We start from the raw sequence: 15,400 nt of genomic DNA on the forward strand, positions 1-15,400 counted from the left end.
CCTTTTGATGGAATTTTATGTGACTGCCTTGCCTCTAAGCATACCATTTTTATTATCAAAATATGTCTTCAACAGAATCAGCAAAGTAATCAAGAAAATTAATTACACCACTAATAGCACATACCATGTTATGGTAATGAAGAGAATTTATTATTAAAAACCAAGATATTTAACTTAACCAAATTTTGTGTGAATATTATTGATTGTAATAGCAAATCTAGTAACCAATTCTATTATTTATCTCACTAAAAGGATTCACAACTACTTGTGAAATGAAATTATATATACATGTCATTGGAATTTTGCAATTGCAGTTAACTAACATTACGAGGACAAGTAAAAAGAGCATATTGTTTTTAGTAATTATTTTCAAATTTAGGAATGGTGAAATAATTTACATAAGTCTTAACAGTGTCTCTATTTACTTATAAACATATTTTTAAAATGCTTACTATCAAAATTTTCACATCTTTCACAATAAAAACTTTTCTTTAAACAACTGATAATATGTTTCACAGCATTTTAGATTTTCTTACTTCCAAAGTTGAGTTTTGTGGGAAAATAAATGGAAAAAGGGCATTAGGAGAAAATAGTTAGTTCTAAAGAAAACAGATTTAAAAAATACAAATGTATGTACATTTGACCTGTGATAAACATAGTTTATAAACCCAATAAAACCCTTTAAACATGAAAGGGAGCAATGTTAATAAACTAGAAATAAATGGATATACTTTCATAATTGCAATGCCAAAATGAAGGAAAAAATACCTACTACCTACTGTCTTTTGAGGTATTCTGAGTAAGCTTCAACAAGCATCTACCACTGAATTAGAGTTTTACATATTCTCTCCATACCAAATTCATTTGCTCTATCGTTGACATCTATCTTTGGATTTTTGGTGTCTGGTCTTTCATTTCTTTAGTTTTTGGATCCTTCACTTTAAAACTAAGTAAATAGTTAATCACCTATCTATGAGAACTGGTTAATAAGTATAGCTAACACTTATGAATGCATATGGTACTGCAAGTTCTCAGCTGGGCACATAATATACATTACAAATTTAACCAGTACAACAACTCAAATGAATTATAAAGAAACTAAAGCTCAGAAACACCAAGTAGGTTGCCTGGTATCACAGATATCTCAGGGATATAAAGACAGTTCTGTATAACTCCAAAGTCTATGCTCCCTCCACTTCCACAATACCAATTCCAAGTTCAGATGTTAAATTTCTAGGACTTCAAAAAAATTACATTTGGTCAAATTGTTTCCATGAGGCTGCTTATCGGGCCTTCCGGACTAGCTGCCTCACTGGTCGCTCTGTTTCCCCACTGGGTTCCCTGCACTCTAGTCTCTTCAGAGGACAGCAATTCTTTCTAAAGCAATCTTTTCAAAGCAGAAATTCAACCCTATCATTCTCTTGCTCTAACTGGGCTTCCCATCGCACTTAGAATAAAATCCAAAGTCCTTACATTCTGCTTGACACAGTCATCTGTGCAACTTCATCACACACTCTACATGAACCTATTAGCTTTCTTGCTGTTCCACAAATACACCAATATGCCCCCAAATAGTACTGTGCACCCACTGTTTTATGCATCTGGAATGATCCTCCCCTATTCTGTCATGTTTTATTTCTTAGTCTGCTTTAGTTTTTTTATAACACTTTTTTTCACCAGACATTTTTATTTACCACTACTCATCCTCATTTAAATCTCTCTCTCTCTGTTTACTGGGTTCACTGCCATACTCCAGGGATTAGACATTGTCTGGTACATGATAGACATCCAATACATGTTTGTTGATGTTAGAGATTCTTTATATTTCACAAGGGTTGTTTCTTTGGCTTTATCACTCCTAGCAAAGATGTCTCAGTGGTAGATTCTTCCTAACAGCAAGCAAGAGGTATCAGATCATACACAAACCAATCCAATTTATTTGTAAACACATTTTATTCACTATTTGGTTTACTATTCTTGAAATTTCCATACTCTATTATAAACTCCCAATCCATCCCTCTCCATCTCTACTGTTGGGTAACAAACAACCCCAAACTTAGGGGCTTGAAACCACCATCCACTTGTTCAGGATTCTTTTGAGGCTCCGCTGGGCATTGCTTCTGTTCTATGCAGTGCCAGCTGAAATTCTAGGATCACATCTTAGAAAAAGGAAAATCTTGTTACCAACTCACTTAACTTTAAGGAGTTGATGCAGAGGTCAAACAAGGGCAAAGTAAAGGGAGACAGGTTGCAATCATTTAATGAGTCATTACAATAAAGAAGCAAAAAGCAAAAAGCACAGCCTGTTCAGTAGTTTTGCTTTAAAATTACCAATGCTAGATTCAAACAAATATTTTTACAATTTGGTTTTGCTGACTTTGCAGAAAGATTCCCTTTCAGCTCTACAAAGCTGGCATTTATATCTTGCAATAAAATTACAAGATTGCTAGAAGAGATTTTTATGTCATTGCAGACTTTTTCTTTTTTGCTTCTGTCTTACAAAATCCCATGAGGGAAAAATTAGTGTTTTAGTTTCCCATTTTCCTAAGAGCTGGTTGGAAAAACCCCAAGAAAATTATATGCAGGTCAAGTATTCAGGAGAGTATATAGTCTAATGCAAGAAGATACTGTAAAACGTTCTATTTAATTACAACCATTTCTTTTAGGTGTCACTCATTTAAGGTAACAACTATTTATGATGCACTGATTATGTATGTAGGAAGCCTTAAGTTAGGTGCTGTGAAGGGCAAAAAGATGTTTGTGATATATTGGTTTCCAAATAGTATATACCAGTGGTCACAGAAACAAGGTCTTGGAGCTAGCTAGATGGAATTGAGAAGGCCTCCCATATTCAAGTAACACCTGCATTTCTATCTTTCTTTTCCAGAACTTGAATAAATGCTGGAAGCAGGATGATACCACAGCTAAAGAATGCTATTGAACTGTGCTGTGCTTCCCAAACTTGTCTGAATATTAGAATCACCTGGACATCTTTTAAAAATTCCATAGGTCAGACCATATTCCAAACCAATTAAATCATAATCTGGGCTGGAGTGCAGAGGGTGGTCCCAGTATGCAGACAAGTCTGGACCCACTGAATAGGAGCGAATATCACCAATTAGCTGAAATTTCCAATTTGCAATGGAATATGTTCTACATCTATCTACATGATCATGCCAGACTGAGATTTTAGAAACATATAAAAGTTCAATGGGGGGAGAAAAACACATACAACTTTACATTAAATTAATACAGCAGAAACCATGATATGAGGATTCCGAGTGTGTACTATTTGGAATGTGTAGAGAGACACAACCTATGAAATATTCAGAAAATGCCTCAGAAATTCTCCAGATCTGCTACGTAGTAAGGGAGAGGAATCTGATCCCAGCCGTCTTTGTTGGGATCAGTTTCAACACTGCTACCCACTTCAAGGGTCACCATTTCAAAAACAGAGGAAAGACTATGTATTATTCCTACAGTTCTCTGGAATATAAACCTTGCTGTGTGTGGCTTGAAAAGTAGTAAGCTCAACACTTAAAGAATGTAATTCTTCAATTTTGATAATATCTCTTAGGAAAAGTTCAATCTTCAAAATACAGTGGATATGCTGCATCATTCTGAGGCATCAACACAAGTTTAAAGATCACTGTCAGACCACAAGCATAATCATCAGACCACAGAAACATTCAGGGCAAAGAATTAAACTGTGGCAAATGGAATGTGACTATACCAAACACAATACTAATTACACATAGCACTCCATAGAAAAAATTTATAGATTTAGCTTTGGGAAATTTTAACTTTGTGCATTTTTAATCATTATACCTGATTGACAAAAAAAAACACCAATTGAGACATTTTCTTGAAATGATACCATTGCACTTATTTTTTTCTTTCCTTTCAAAAGATGAGTCATGTGACTGAACTGACCAATTCGCTCTTGTTTTTGGCATTTGATAGCCTCACAGAGGAGAATCAAATATCAACCAGCTGCCTTTTTGGTTAAATTTTGTTCCCCTTTGATATTAGGACATTGAAAATATTTATTCAGGAAAATTTCATGTTTAAAAGTATATAGAAAACAATAAAAAAATAGTCCCTGCATTTATGCCATTACAGCTGAGTGGGAGACACAGGCATTTGGTGATTGTTTAATAACATACCTTAGGCTACTTGACCTGCTTGTATATCCCAAATGCAAAGTCCGAAAGAAACCAGGACAGGAACTCTTACTCAAAGGTTCTTACATTAGAATTCTATACATATCCAAATACTTGTATATTCAGAGGATTTCCATTTGCCCATGGTTTCCTCTGCCTGAACTTAGATATTTAAGTAGTTCCCTTCGCTAATCCACAATGTAAATAGAAGTTTCTTAGAGTAGTCACCAGTTCATAAAGTGAATTCAGCTCATTTGTAGACATAATTCAGGATATTACTTGATGGTATAAACATTAAAAACAATGTGGGGGAGAAAATGAAGAAAGCTTTTATCAAAGTCACCCATGGGTTTTCCTCTGGAAGAAACATTAGTATGCCAGACAGTAAGGATGTAGACAATGGGGAAAAGGATGAGGAAAAAATTTCATATGTTCACTCAGAAGGCATGTAATCAATATTCCTGGGAATATGATGAATGAGAACAGGCAGGAATGGACAGGACATCGGAGTTCTGTTACAACTAGTGTTATATCTAAAGTTCAGTCCAGGTCTTTGCACAGCTTTTTAACTTGATGATTTGTTTATAAGTAATCAATCCAATATGTAGGACATACTTTCCCAAATCCAACACATATTTGATCCTCTGATGTGGCAGAGATTTTGTGTAGCTCATGATAGCCTAGAAGCTTTTGTTCCAATAATAATGCCAATAATAGTTTGAAAACCATGTAGAGGAATAACAAACATAATTTTTAAAGCCAAGGAGGCAAAACAAACATATTCACTGGGAAAACTAAAATTGGTAATTTCCCTCAGAATATCTTATTAAGCAGTAAAATAATTCCCAGGTTAATCTTTTAAATAAAGGAGTTTTGGAAAGTGGCCACCTAAAAATAATTTGTTGTTTGCACAATTATCAAGGCATTTATGATATAGAATTATATTTTAGATCCACAATAAAGAATTCCTAATACAGTGGTTCCTAGAGTAAAATGGGAAAAAAATGAGGATAATTTATGAGTTTTTTAAAAAGATACATTTAGTTATTCACCTAGTACCTACTATTTATTCTACTACCCCATTGTATTTCTTTGTAATGCTTTTTTTCTGCAGTATTTGGGAATGTAGATAACATATATTTTAAAATGCCATTACTTTTCAAATGAGAACATTAAGAGTCTCTTTTTTCTATTTTGGTCTTATGACTGTACACAAACTTCAGAGGCCACAGCCACTGGTGTTTTCAAGCCTTCCCCTTTTGAGGTAGATTAGAACACCTTTAAAGAACCAAAAGTATGGTTATAAAAATGCTGAGCTTAAGCTGAGAGAAATGTCTCATTCTCTAATGGCTGACAGGGTAGCATGTATCCATAGTAACTCCTCTAAGCAGGGGTGTGAGGGAGGCAGAATCTGTTCAGATGTTTCTGATCTTCTAGTCCTCATTCCAGAAAGCCACCCTGGAGGATCCTCTGGGAATCAAGCTGCCCATAGTACAAATAATGGCCATGGAGTACACTGGGCCTCAAAGAAGTGCCAAGCTCTCACATGGCTTTAGAGATCTCTGGGCTCCAGCTTCGCCTCATGCTCCGGTTCCTCTGTGCCACTCTCTCCACACCCACCTTGACAACTTGGCCTTCTCTCAGTTCCTGGAATATATCTACCTTCTCCCTGCTCACTGCCTTCTCAAAATGCTTCTTTCTCTCCTGGAGTGTTCCATCCCCCTGGTTCCCTGATAAATGCCTCAACATAAATCCCACCTCTTTGAAGATGTCTTCCCCACCTATTTTATCTTATCTCCAGCTAATTAAAAAACCCTTATCTTGCATGCACTTTGCTCCTTTATACTTATGGTTCTAGCTTTATTCATTTACTTTATTCCTATCTACCCTGTAAGCTCTAAGAAGGCATGGTTCATATGTGCTCTGTTTCCTAGAAAACACTAGCATCTAGCACTCATTAAATATTTGTTAAATGGATAAATGAATAAATGAAACCGAAGAACTTTACTGTTTTATCTTGTAAAAAAAATATATTCTGAATTTCTACATGTCAGTAATACATACATTTATAGATTACAAAAAACTATACTATTTACCCAATGATAAGTTAAGGGACAGTTGCTACACTTAATATATAACAGTTTTATGATGAATTCCTGCTTGGTCCAACTGTGAGTTCAGCATTTTACTAATACATCAAATAAATAAAATGTGGCTAGAGGAGAAGGATCTATATGGTTGAGGTCTGTAGGTCAAATTGTGTGAGAAATGAATGGGGAGAGGCCACTGGATGACAAAGAACTGTCCTTACACGCACAGAGGGCAGAGTGAGGATTCATGAGTGAACATTCTGGAGATGAAATACTTGACTCATCAAAATACTTGATGAGAAAACACTTTAATAAATAAGATGTCAAAAACAAAATTTTTTCTTTTAAGGGGGTGAAATTCCCATCAGATGATTTGAGCTAGGGTTGCTAGGGATGCTGGGGATAAGATTCATATATTTGGATTAAAAAATGCATGTTACAGTATCCTGATTATTTTAACTAGCTGTTATTAACTATGTTTAAACTATGTTTAGTTTAGCTGTACTTAAAAATACTTCCTGAAGTAATTGGTGACTAAATAATTTGTCACTCAGATAGGAAATAGCCTGAGATCAATCTGAATTTTCCAAAAAAAGTTTTAGATTCCCTTCCCTTCTTTCTCTTCCCTTTTCTTTTCTATCAGCCTTCCCTCTTACATTCTGTCTTTGGCTTACTTATACTCATTATTTGGGTCACAGCTCTTAGGACACTATTTACCTTATGCAATGTCTCATCCTAAATAGGGTTACATGGGGTGCAAAAATAAAAGCATCATCAATTGACCTTTAATTATCTCACCAGGGATTAATTTTTCTGGAAGCATGCATGCAACTGTGAGTGTTTCTGTCCATACATGCAAAACATGGTTGAGATGTGAAGGATTTAGTTATACGACTCAGTTCCCAAAATACCAGCCAAAACTTTCAGACCATGATGGAAATATTGTTTACAAACACTAGACATGAACAAAGAGATACATGTAACAAAGAGGTTAAGGAATCTCTTCAAGGCCAAAAACAGGCAGTTCACGTGAATGAAGAAGGAAAAAGTTTAGTCTGGTAAATTTAAGTGGCTACTTTTATTCAAGAGAGATACTACTGTGAGCTCACTGGGAAATGTGCTAAGAGCAAAAGGGTGGAAGGAAGATAAAATATGACATTTGTATTGTGGTCATTCATGCAGCAAGTCACATGACTGAAGAGGTGTAGGAGTCTCATCAATAAAAGAATGGCTGAGTTCAGATCAGAAGGTTAGGTGTTCAAGTGCTGGGAACTTCAGAAGGACCCCTTTCAGAAAATGTCCAATGTAGTGTCTCTCTATATACCAGGTGTCTTGGTCTACTTGGCCTGCCATAACCAAATGCCATAGACTGAGTGGTTTCAACAACAGAAAGTAATTTTCTCACAGTTCTGGAGGCTGGAAGTCTGAGATCAGGGTGTGGGCATGGTTAGAATTCTGAGAGCCCTTTCCCTGGTTTTCCGATGCCACCTTTTCTGTGTCCTCACATGGCCTTTCCTCGATGCAAGCACATGGAGAAAGAGCTCTCTCTCTCTGCCTTTTCTAAGGCCACCAATCCTATCAGATTAGATCTCTACCCTTATGAACTCACTGAACTGTAGTTACCTCCTAAAAGCCTATCTCCAATACAGTCAGATTGGGGATTAGGGCTTCAACATATGATTTGGGGAAACAATATTTCAGAGGAACAGGAAAATAATCTTGGAAACTCCCTTCAAAATAACCAGTGAAGGTGAGACCTCTAAAACCAATTTTACTTCTTATTCTCAATGGAAGCAATAGAAAGTAGTCCACCTGGACTGTATTTACAGAAGCAGGACAGAAGAAATATGGAATACATATCCATTAATCATATTATATTTGATCAAATTCAACTCAACACATAGTATGCTACCCATGGGGTACAGGTGAAGACAAACGTGAGGTGCCTCCCAGAACATGGAAGGACAATGGCCCACAGGTAGATGACCTAGTTAGTTTATATCAGTTAAAAAAACAATTAGTCATCTGTTTGATATATACTAGCAATAGCATCTGGTGGCCCATTGGATAGATGGGCCTACAGACATATTTTGTTTTGCCATCACTGTGTTGATCCACATGTGATTAAGAAAAAAGAATGAATGAATAGCCAACATGTAAGTGTTTGGATATCTGTTGAGAAGCCAGAAGATCTGGCGTCCTGTGCCCATGTCTCACACAGCCCCAGTCTGCAGCAGGTAGGCTGGGTAGTGGCCACCTCATTAGCTGGGCTTTCTGGTTCTGGCCTGCCACAGTCCCCATGTCCTGTCATTTCCCTACATCCAGGAAGAAATTCCCTTTGCAATAAGTCACGGCACAAGTGCTGCTCTTTTTATTTTAAACACCTGGACTATTACCAGCATAACTCCAGGACTCAAATTTGCCAATCAGATATAAATCCAGGGATTGTCTTTAAATAAGATAGTCTTTAAACAAGAGACTGAGAAATTTCAGAACACTCAGAACCCAAACTGAGGCAATTTTAGTGAAATTCCACAGAGTCAAATTTGGAAAGTGCCAGTTACTTAGAAAGTGAAAATCTAATGTACTGTATGGAATTCTGTTTGGAGGAAGTCTGTGTGAAGAGAAAGGGAGCAGTCAATCCAAAATAGTGGTTAACACAGCCATTTTTAAAAGAGGGATTTGATTACATCATGTTAGAAGTAGGCAAATACATAACCCATCAAGAAGATGGCAAGAGAAATTCCAGATTGACCACATTACAGGCCTCTTGGGAACAGGTTTCTCCTGACTACCTGCGGGAGGTTAGGGCAGATCCTCTAGGAGAGCAATTCTGGGGTTGTGCATGACTCACCAGCAGGAAGCAGGTGCACAGCCCTGAAAGGGGCCAGTGTTTGGATGAGCTGTATCCCTCTTTTTCTATCCAGACATCCAATGTCCCCTCTCTGTGATGCCTGCTGTGCCCAACCTTCATGCAGGGCAGGAGTTTAAGATCCACACTAGTGGTTTCAGTCTTTCTATCACCACTGTCACGGACAGATGTCAGCAAGGGGCTTCTCTGTTTTCCGTCTCTGTGTTTCTCTCTGTCTCCAGGCATTGTGCTTCTTTAGCACTAACTTGCAGTAGGTTGCCTGAGAGGGGAAGGAGAAAGGCAGCCAAGTGGGTAGAAACAGCCACGGCAGAAGCGAATGAATGAAGTAAGAACGGAAGATGCAGCAACTCCCTAAAGCCAAGGGGCTGCTCTTCCTGCAAGTACAGCGCTGCCCCTGCGCACTGCGGACGCTGCCGCGGCTCTGCTCAGTGCTGAAGCGGTAGCACTGCTGGGAGCAGCCTTGCTGCCCCTTGCTAGTTTTTTGTGTGGGGGCAAACTTGAATTTGTAATTCTTCAAACTACAGTTCAGCGGGAGGTGTGTGCAAGTAGCATGAGCTTCCATCAGCACAAGTAGATGGAGGGCTACATTGGAAACAAGACCATTTCCCAACATACACTGAGTGTGTCTCACTCGTCCTGTGCCCAAGAAAAAGGGTTTCTACACTATGGCTCTGGGCTAAACACTTTCTGTGCACCTCTGGAGCCACCTTGCTTCCCCCCATTCTTCATTTCTTCTTTTGCAGAAGAAAACGGTACTCAGATCACTTAAGTGCAAAAACAAATTTATTGCTGAACAAAGAATCCCAGGAGACAAACTATAATCACACACCCCACTTCACTACTCATTTTAATGTGGAAACGGCCAACAAAAATATCAGGCTTTTGTTGGTAATCTAGTTCTAGTTCTTGTCACATTCTGTTTTACTTACAGCCCAAGCCACAAGTGAGTCTTGGTTTTCTTGGTCAAAAAGGAAGTAAAGTCTCCCTATCCTTTCTGGGTTTTATGTCCAACCCGCAGTTAAACACCATTCTCTCTGTATCCAACAAAATTTGCTTCAAATCAGTGAATGCTTCAGGAACATCAACAAAACGTCTGGCATTGATTCATCCCTCATGGAGACTGTAGTATGAGTTAGTTTTCCCTAGACTGGGTCTTTTGAAATAGTTTGGTCATTTCATGGCTATAGGGCTTGCAGCAATATCCACAGGGTTTCATATGACAAACTCTGCTTTTAGTAGAGAGGCCCCTCCATTTACCCTAGAAGAGGATCCACTTTATCGACCCCCCACGGCCCTGCTCTAAGGAGACACGGGACCACGGCTTCAGACTACACATGTTGCTAGTAGTGTGTGCGTTTCTAGTTAGGAAAAATACCTAGTTGAGAGGGCAAACTTACACTGAGGAAGAAGAGAGGCCACAGGGATTGAGACAGACCACAGTGAGCGAGCCTCATGGGCTGTGTGTACAGGTGCTCACGGGACCGAAGACAGAGAACAAGAGAGCCTCACGCGAGCGGCCCCACCGTCCTGGGGCCACATGTATCTCTTCTCCAGTTGTCATCATTTTTGATCCCCATTATTAAAAAAGATCCACTGTGCTCTGATTCCTTCTACTGTGTCTCCTCCTTATCTCCCAGAGCCAGAATCGAAAGAGCATATTTAAAGCTAAAGGCATTCACTGAAGCCGAAGGGAATCTTGAACAGTCCTCCAGTTTGCTGTTTTCATTTTTATCATCCCATAAATAAGAAAAAAATACATGCTATGTACTGCTCAAGGAAATAAGACACCTAATTCAAGCATGAACTAAGTGTAAGGTGTAGAAAGGGACTTAACCTTCTACCCCCAAAGAGGTAATTTTTATTTATAATGATTAGGAATGATGTACACACACATGTGCACATACATATAACACCAAGCATACACAGAAAAACATACATAGGTAACACCCACAAATAAAAATTAAAAATTACCTAAATTTCTGTTTAAGACTTTGAAAAAATCTCTTCTATAGCCACCTTGCTGATGACACATAAGGTTTTTACAACCACTACCTACAATGTCAAATTCTTCGGTTTTAATTTTGCAACTACAGCCCAAAGGAAGACAATGATACATGGGCATGATGGCTCTTGAGCAGACGGAAGATCATTGTTAGAAAGTGCTGCTAGAATAAAAAGAAACAGAGTGAGAAAAATTAATGTTTGTCCCAGATTCTGCTTGCAGTCTGTCAACTCGCTCATTGCTTTATTTCAGGGAAATGTTTCAAAGTCAGTGATCATTTTCTCCTGCTACATTGTCTATTACTAACTTTAAAAAAAAACAACAGAAAATCAGAAAGAACAGTCTCTCAGTCATTTACCATTTGCTCTAATTTGCACTCACGAGTTATCACCAATTAAAAAAAAATAGTTCCTTTGAAGATGTTTGAAGATTTTTCTGAAGGAAATAAATATGGGGTGCTTTTTTCCTTTGTCCTTTTATGTAAATGACTTTGATTGTGTGCAGAGCATATCAAGGTTTCTTTTTAATAACAAAGTAAGAAATGCACCTTTTTACAAAACAAACTTAACAAAAAATCCTTAAAGTAGCAGTTACAATTGCTCAGTAACAAACCTGCCTGAACAAAGCATGTCAAATATATTTGCAATCTGCTTAGACCACAGCAAACCATTCAGTGAGGCAAAAGAACAGTTTGACCATCATGACAAGAGGAATTTTGATTTCCAGGTAAGCTCTTTGTGGACTAATTAGCAACCAGTAAGAAAGAGTTGCAGCTGTTTTTCAAGTTTTCTGCCATAACCAGACTCATGCTGGATGGGCCACTGGCAGGAGGGAAGAAGGGGGACTTGTGAATGAACCAGTTATTTTTTTATCTTTGTTTATGGTGGAAAATATTATTTCCCATAGTTTTTGGGGAACAGTGGATATATAAAGATTTGTCCAAAAACATTGTGTACCTTTAGAAAATAATTGTACTACCATCAGACCCAATTAGAAATGTGAGAAAAATTTCTAATGAATACTTATTCCTTTGGTCTGACACATTTCTGTATTTGTTTATAAAGTTGTTTTCTCACTCTCTGAATTGCATCTTTCTTATTTGAATATGACGCTCTTCTATTCTGGTAAAGATTAATCCTATTCAATTGTAAAAATAATGATATATCTAATTACGCAACACTGAGAGAAAGATAAGTCATTCTTTGTTCAACTGGTATTTAAGAAAGAAAATGATTGTTTATACTTGGTTTTTAAGATAACAGGTCACTGTATACTACTATTCACAATGGACAAACTCACTGTATTACGCTTCTTGGGAAGGTTCATTAGTGTTCCTTGTAAACATCTTCAAAACATGAAGTTGTAAATGATCTTTTACTCTATACTCACTTCAAATGACAGAACAAGATTTGCATTCAAATATGAACATTGTGCAAAGCTCTGTAACCAAAGAAAACTGGAGAGTATTTATTATGACCTAAAATTGTCTTAGAGAAAAAGAAAATCTGGTAATCACAAATCATTGCATTTGTCTTTGAAAATTATTATAGAAATTACTGAAACTCTAAGCGGTTAGGCAGCATGTAGGTAGGAAATCCTATCACAAGATGAGATACCTTTTGGGTTTGGAAGTACCTAAAAGATTTCTTTAAGAAAAGGAGCTGTGACTAACTGACATTTTTTTTTTACATTAAAAAATTTTAATTGAAGTGTAATACATGTCTATAGGTATACAAATGATACGTGTATAGCTCATGTGGTTTTCACAAAGAACACACCCATGTAATCAGTTTCCAGGTCAGCAAAAGAAACATTAAAACTCCTAGAAGCCCTCTCCTGGACACACTTCCAGCAGCTTCTCACTGATACATAACTGTTATTCTGACTTCTAGCAGCCTGTTTTTTTTTTAATTTTTTTATTTTGGTATCATTAATCTACAATTACATGAGGAACATTATGTTTACTAGACTTCCCCCATCACCAAGTCCCCCCCACATACCCCATTGAAATCACTGTCCATCAGCTTAGTAAGATGTTACAGAATCACTACTTGGCTTCTCTGTGTTGTACAGCCCTCCCTGTGCTCCTTGCCTACATTATGTCTGCTAATCATAATGTCCCTTTTTTCCCCTTATCCCTCTCTTCCCACTCATCCTCCCCAGCCATTTCCCTTTGGTAACTGTTAGTCCATTCTTGGGTTCTGTGAGTCTGCTGCTGTTTTTGTTCCTTCAGTTTTTTTCTTTGTTCTTATCTGGAAATCAAAATTTCACAGATGGGTGAAATCATTTGGTACTTGTCTTTTTCTGCCTGGCTTATTTCACTGAGCATAATATCCTCTAGCTCCATCAATGTTGCAAATGGTAGGATTTGTTCTCTTCTTATGGCTGAATAATGTTCCATTGTGTATATGTACCACATCTTCTTTATCCATTCATATACTGATGGACACTTAGGTTGCTTCCATTTCTTGGCTATTATAAATAGTGCAGCAATAAACATAGGGGTGCATATGTCTTTTTCCAACTGGGCCCCTGCATTCTTAGGGTAAATTCCTAGGAGTGGAATTCCTGGGTCAAATGGTATTTCTATTTTGAGATTTGTGCGGAACCTCCATACTGCTTTTCACAATGGTTGAACTAATTTACATTCCCACCAGCAGTGTAGGAGGGTTCCCTTTTCTCCACAACCTCGCCAATATTTGTTGTTGTTTGTCTTTTGGATGGTAGCCATCCTTAATGGTGTGAGATGATATCTCATTGTGGTTTTAATTTGCATTTCTCTGATGACAAGTGATGTGGAGCATCTTTTCATGTGCCTGTTGGCCATCTGAAATTCTTTAGAGAACTGTCTATTCAGCTCCTCTGCCCATTTTTTAATTGGGTTATTTGCTTTTTGTTTGTTGAGGTGTGTGAGCTCTTTATATATTTTGGATGTCAACCCTTTATCAGATCTGTCATTTATGAATATATTCTCCCATACTGTAGGATACCTTTTTGTTCTATTGAAGGTGTCCTTTGCTGTACAGAAGCTTTTCAGCTTGATATAGTCCCATTTGTTCATTTTTGCTTTTGTTTCCCTTGCAATGTTGAGATATGTTCATAAAGAAGTTGCTCATGTTTATGTCCAAGAGACTTTTGCCTAGGTTTTTTTCTAAGAGTTTTATGGTTTCATGACTTACATTCAGGTCTTTGATCCATTTCAAATTTACTTTGGTGTATGGGGTTCGTCAGTGATCCAGTTTCATTCTCTTAGATGTAGCTGTCCAGTTTTGCCAATACCAGCTGTTGAAGAGGCTGTCATTTCCCCATTGTATGTCCATGGCTCCTTTATCGTATATTAATTGACCATAGATGTTTGTTAATATCTGGACCCTCTAATATGTTCCACTGGTCTGTGGGTCTGTTCTTGTGCCAGTACCAAATTCCCTTGATTACTGTGGCTTTGTAGTAGAGCTTGAAGTTGGGAAGCGAGATCCTGCCTACTTTATTCTTCCTTCTCAAAAATATGGAACACTTCACAAATTTGCGTGGCATCCTTGTGCAGGGGCCCATGCTAAAAATCTTCTCTGTATCATTCCAATTTTAGTATATGTGCTGCTAAAGCAAGCACTGACATTTTTAATTTAAGCAGAATAGAAATTCATTTTGCAAGTTTTTCTTTTCAAATTCTTTTGGCCAAAAGTGAGATCAGCACTGTGAACCCAAAATAATATAGATAGGTAGGTGACGGATAGGTAGATATTGTCTGAAAGGTGAATGTTAGTGTATCTACAGCTTTGCTCTTTAAGCTAGAGGTTGCACAAGCATATGAAATTTACAAAAGAGCTAGAAATTATTTGTAGAAGAAAAATGGCTTCAGCAGTATTTAATCCATTCATTCAATTCAGTGTCATGGATTCCAAACTATTATTTCAATTTAAGAGCACAGGATTGAAATACCATATAAAAAATAGCTCTGAACAACTGCTCCCAAGGACTGCAAAATTCAATTCTTCTCTTGTTTCTAGACAGATTCAGACATCTATGCATTGCTGGTCCATGAACAGAACAGTTTTCTTTCAGGAATAGAGAAAAAGGAAATTAAGGCAGTTTCCTTTCATTCTGAATGTTAACCACCCCTTCCTAAAAGGAACTTTGGATGCTTGATGCCTTCTTTAATAGAGTACAGAATGGCACATTAGCAAATTTATTTATGACAAATGGAAAAGCAACGAATATGAATATACATATGTGCGCTTGTTATAAAGAAACCTTATCTAACTTAACACTGGTT

General features: G+C 37.4%; 1 protein-coding gene and 1 non-coding gene across 4 annotated transcripts in view; both read right to left on the minus strand.

Moving 5' to 3' along the window:
* Positions 1-15,400, minus strand: part of PLXDC2 (plexin domain containing 2) — a 786,648-nt gene that overhangs the window by 566,679 nt on the left and 204,569 nt on the right. The window lies entirely within an intron of this gene.
* On the minus strand, positions 14,627-14,737 carry LOC118968992 (U6 spliceosomal RNA). Its single transcript, XR_005056878.1, has one exon. It is a non-coding gene; the product is annotated as a U6 spliceosomal RNA (small nuclear RNA).

This window comes from Manis javanica, chromosome 2 (assembly GCF_040802235.1).
Source record: "Manis javanica isolate MJ-LG chromosome 2, MJ_LKY, whole genome shotgun sequence".
Lineage (NCBI taxonomy): Eukaryota > Metazoa > Chordata > Mammalia > Pholidota > Manidae > Manis > Manis javanica.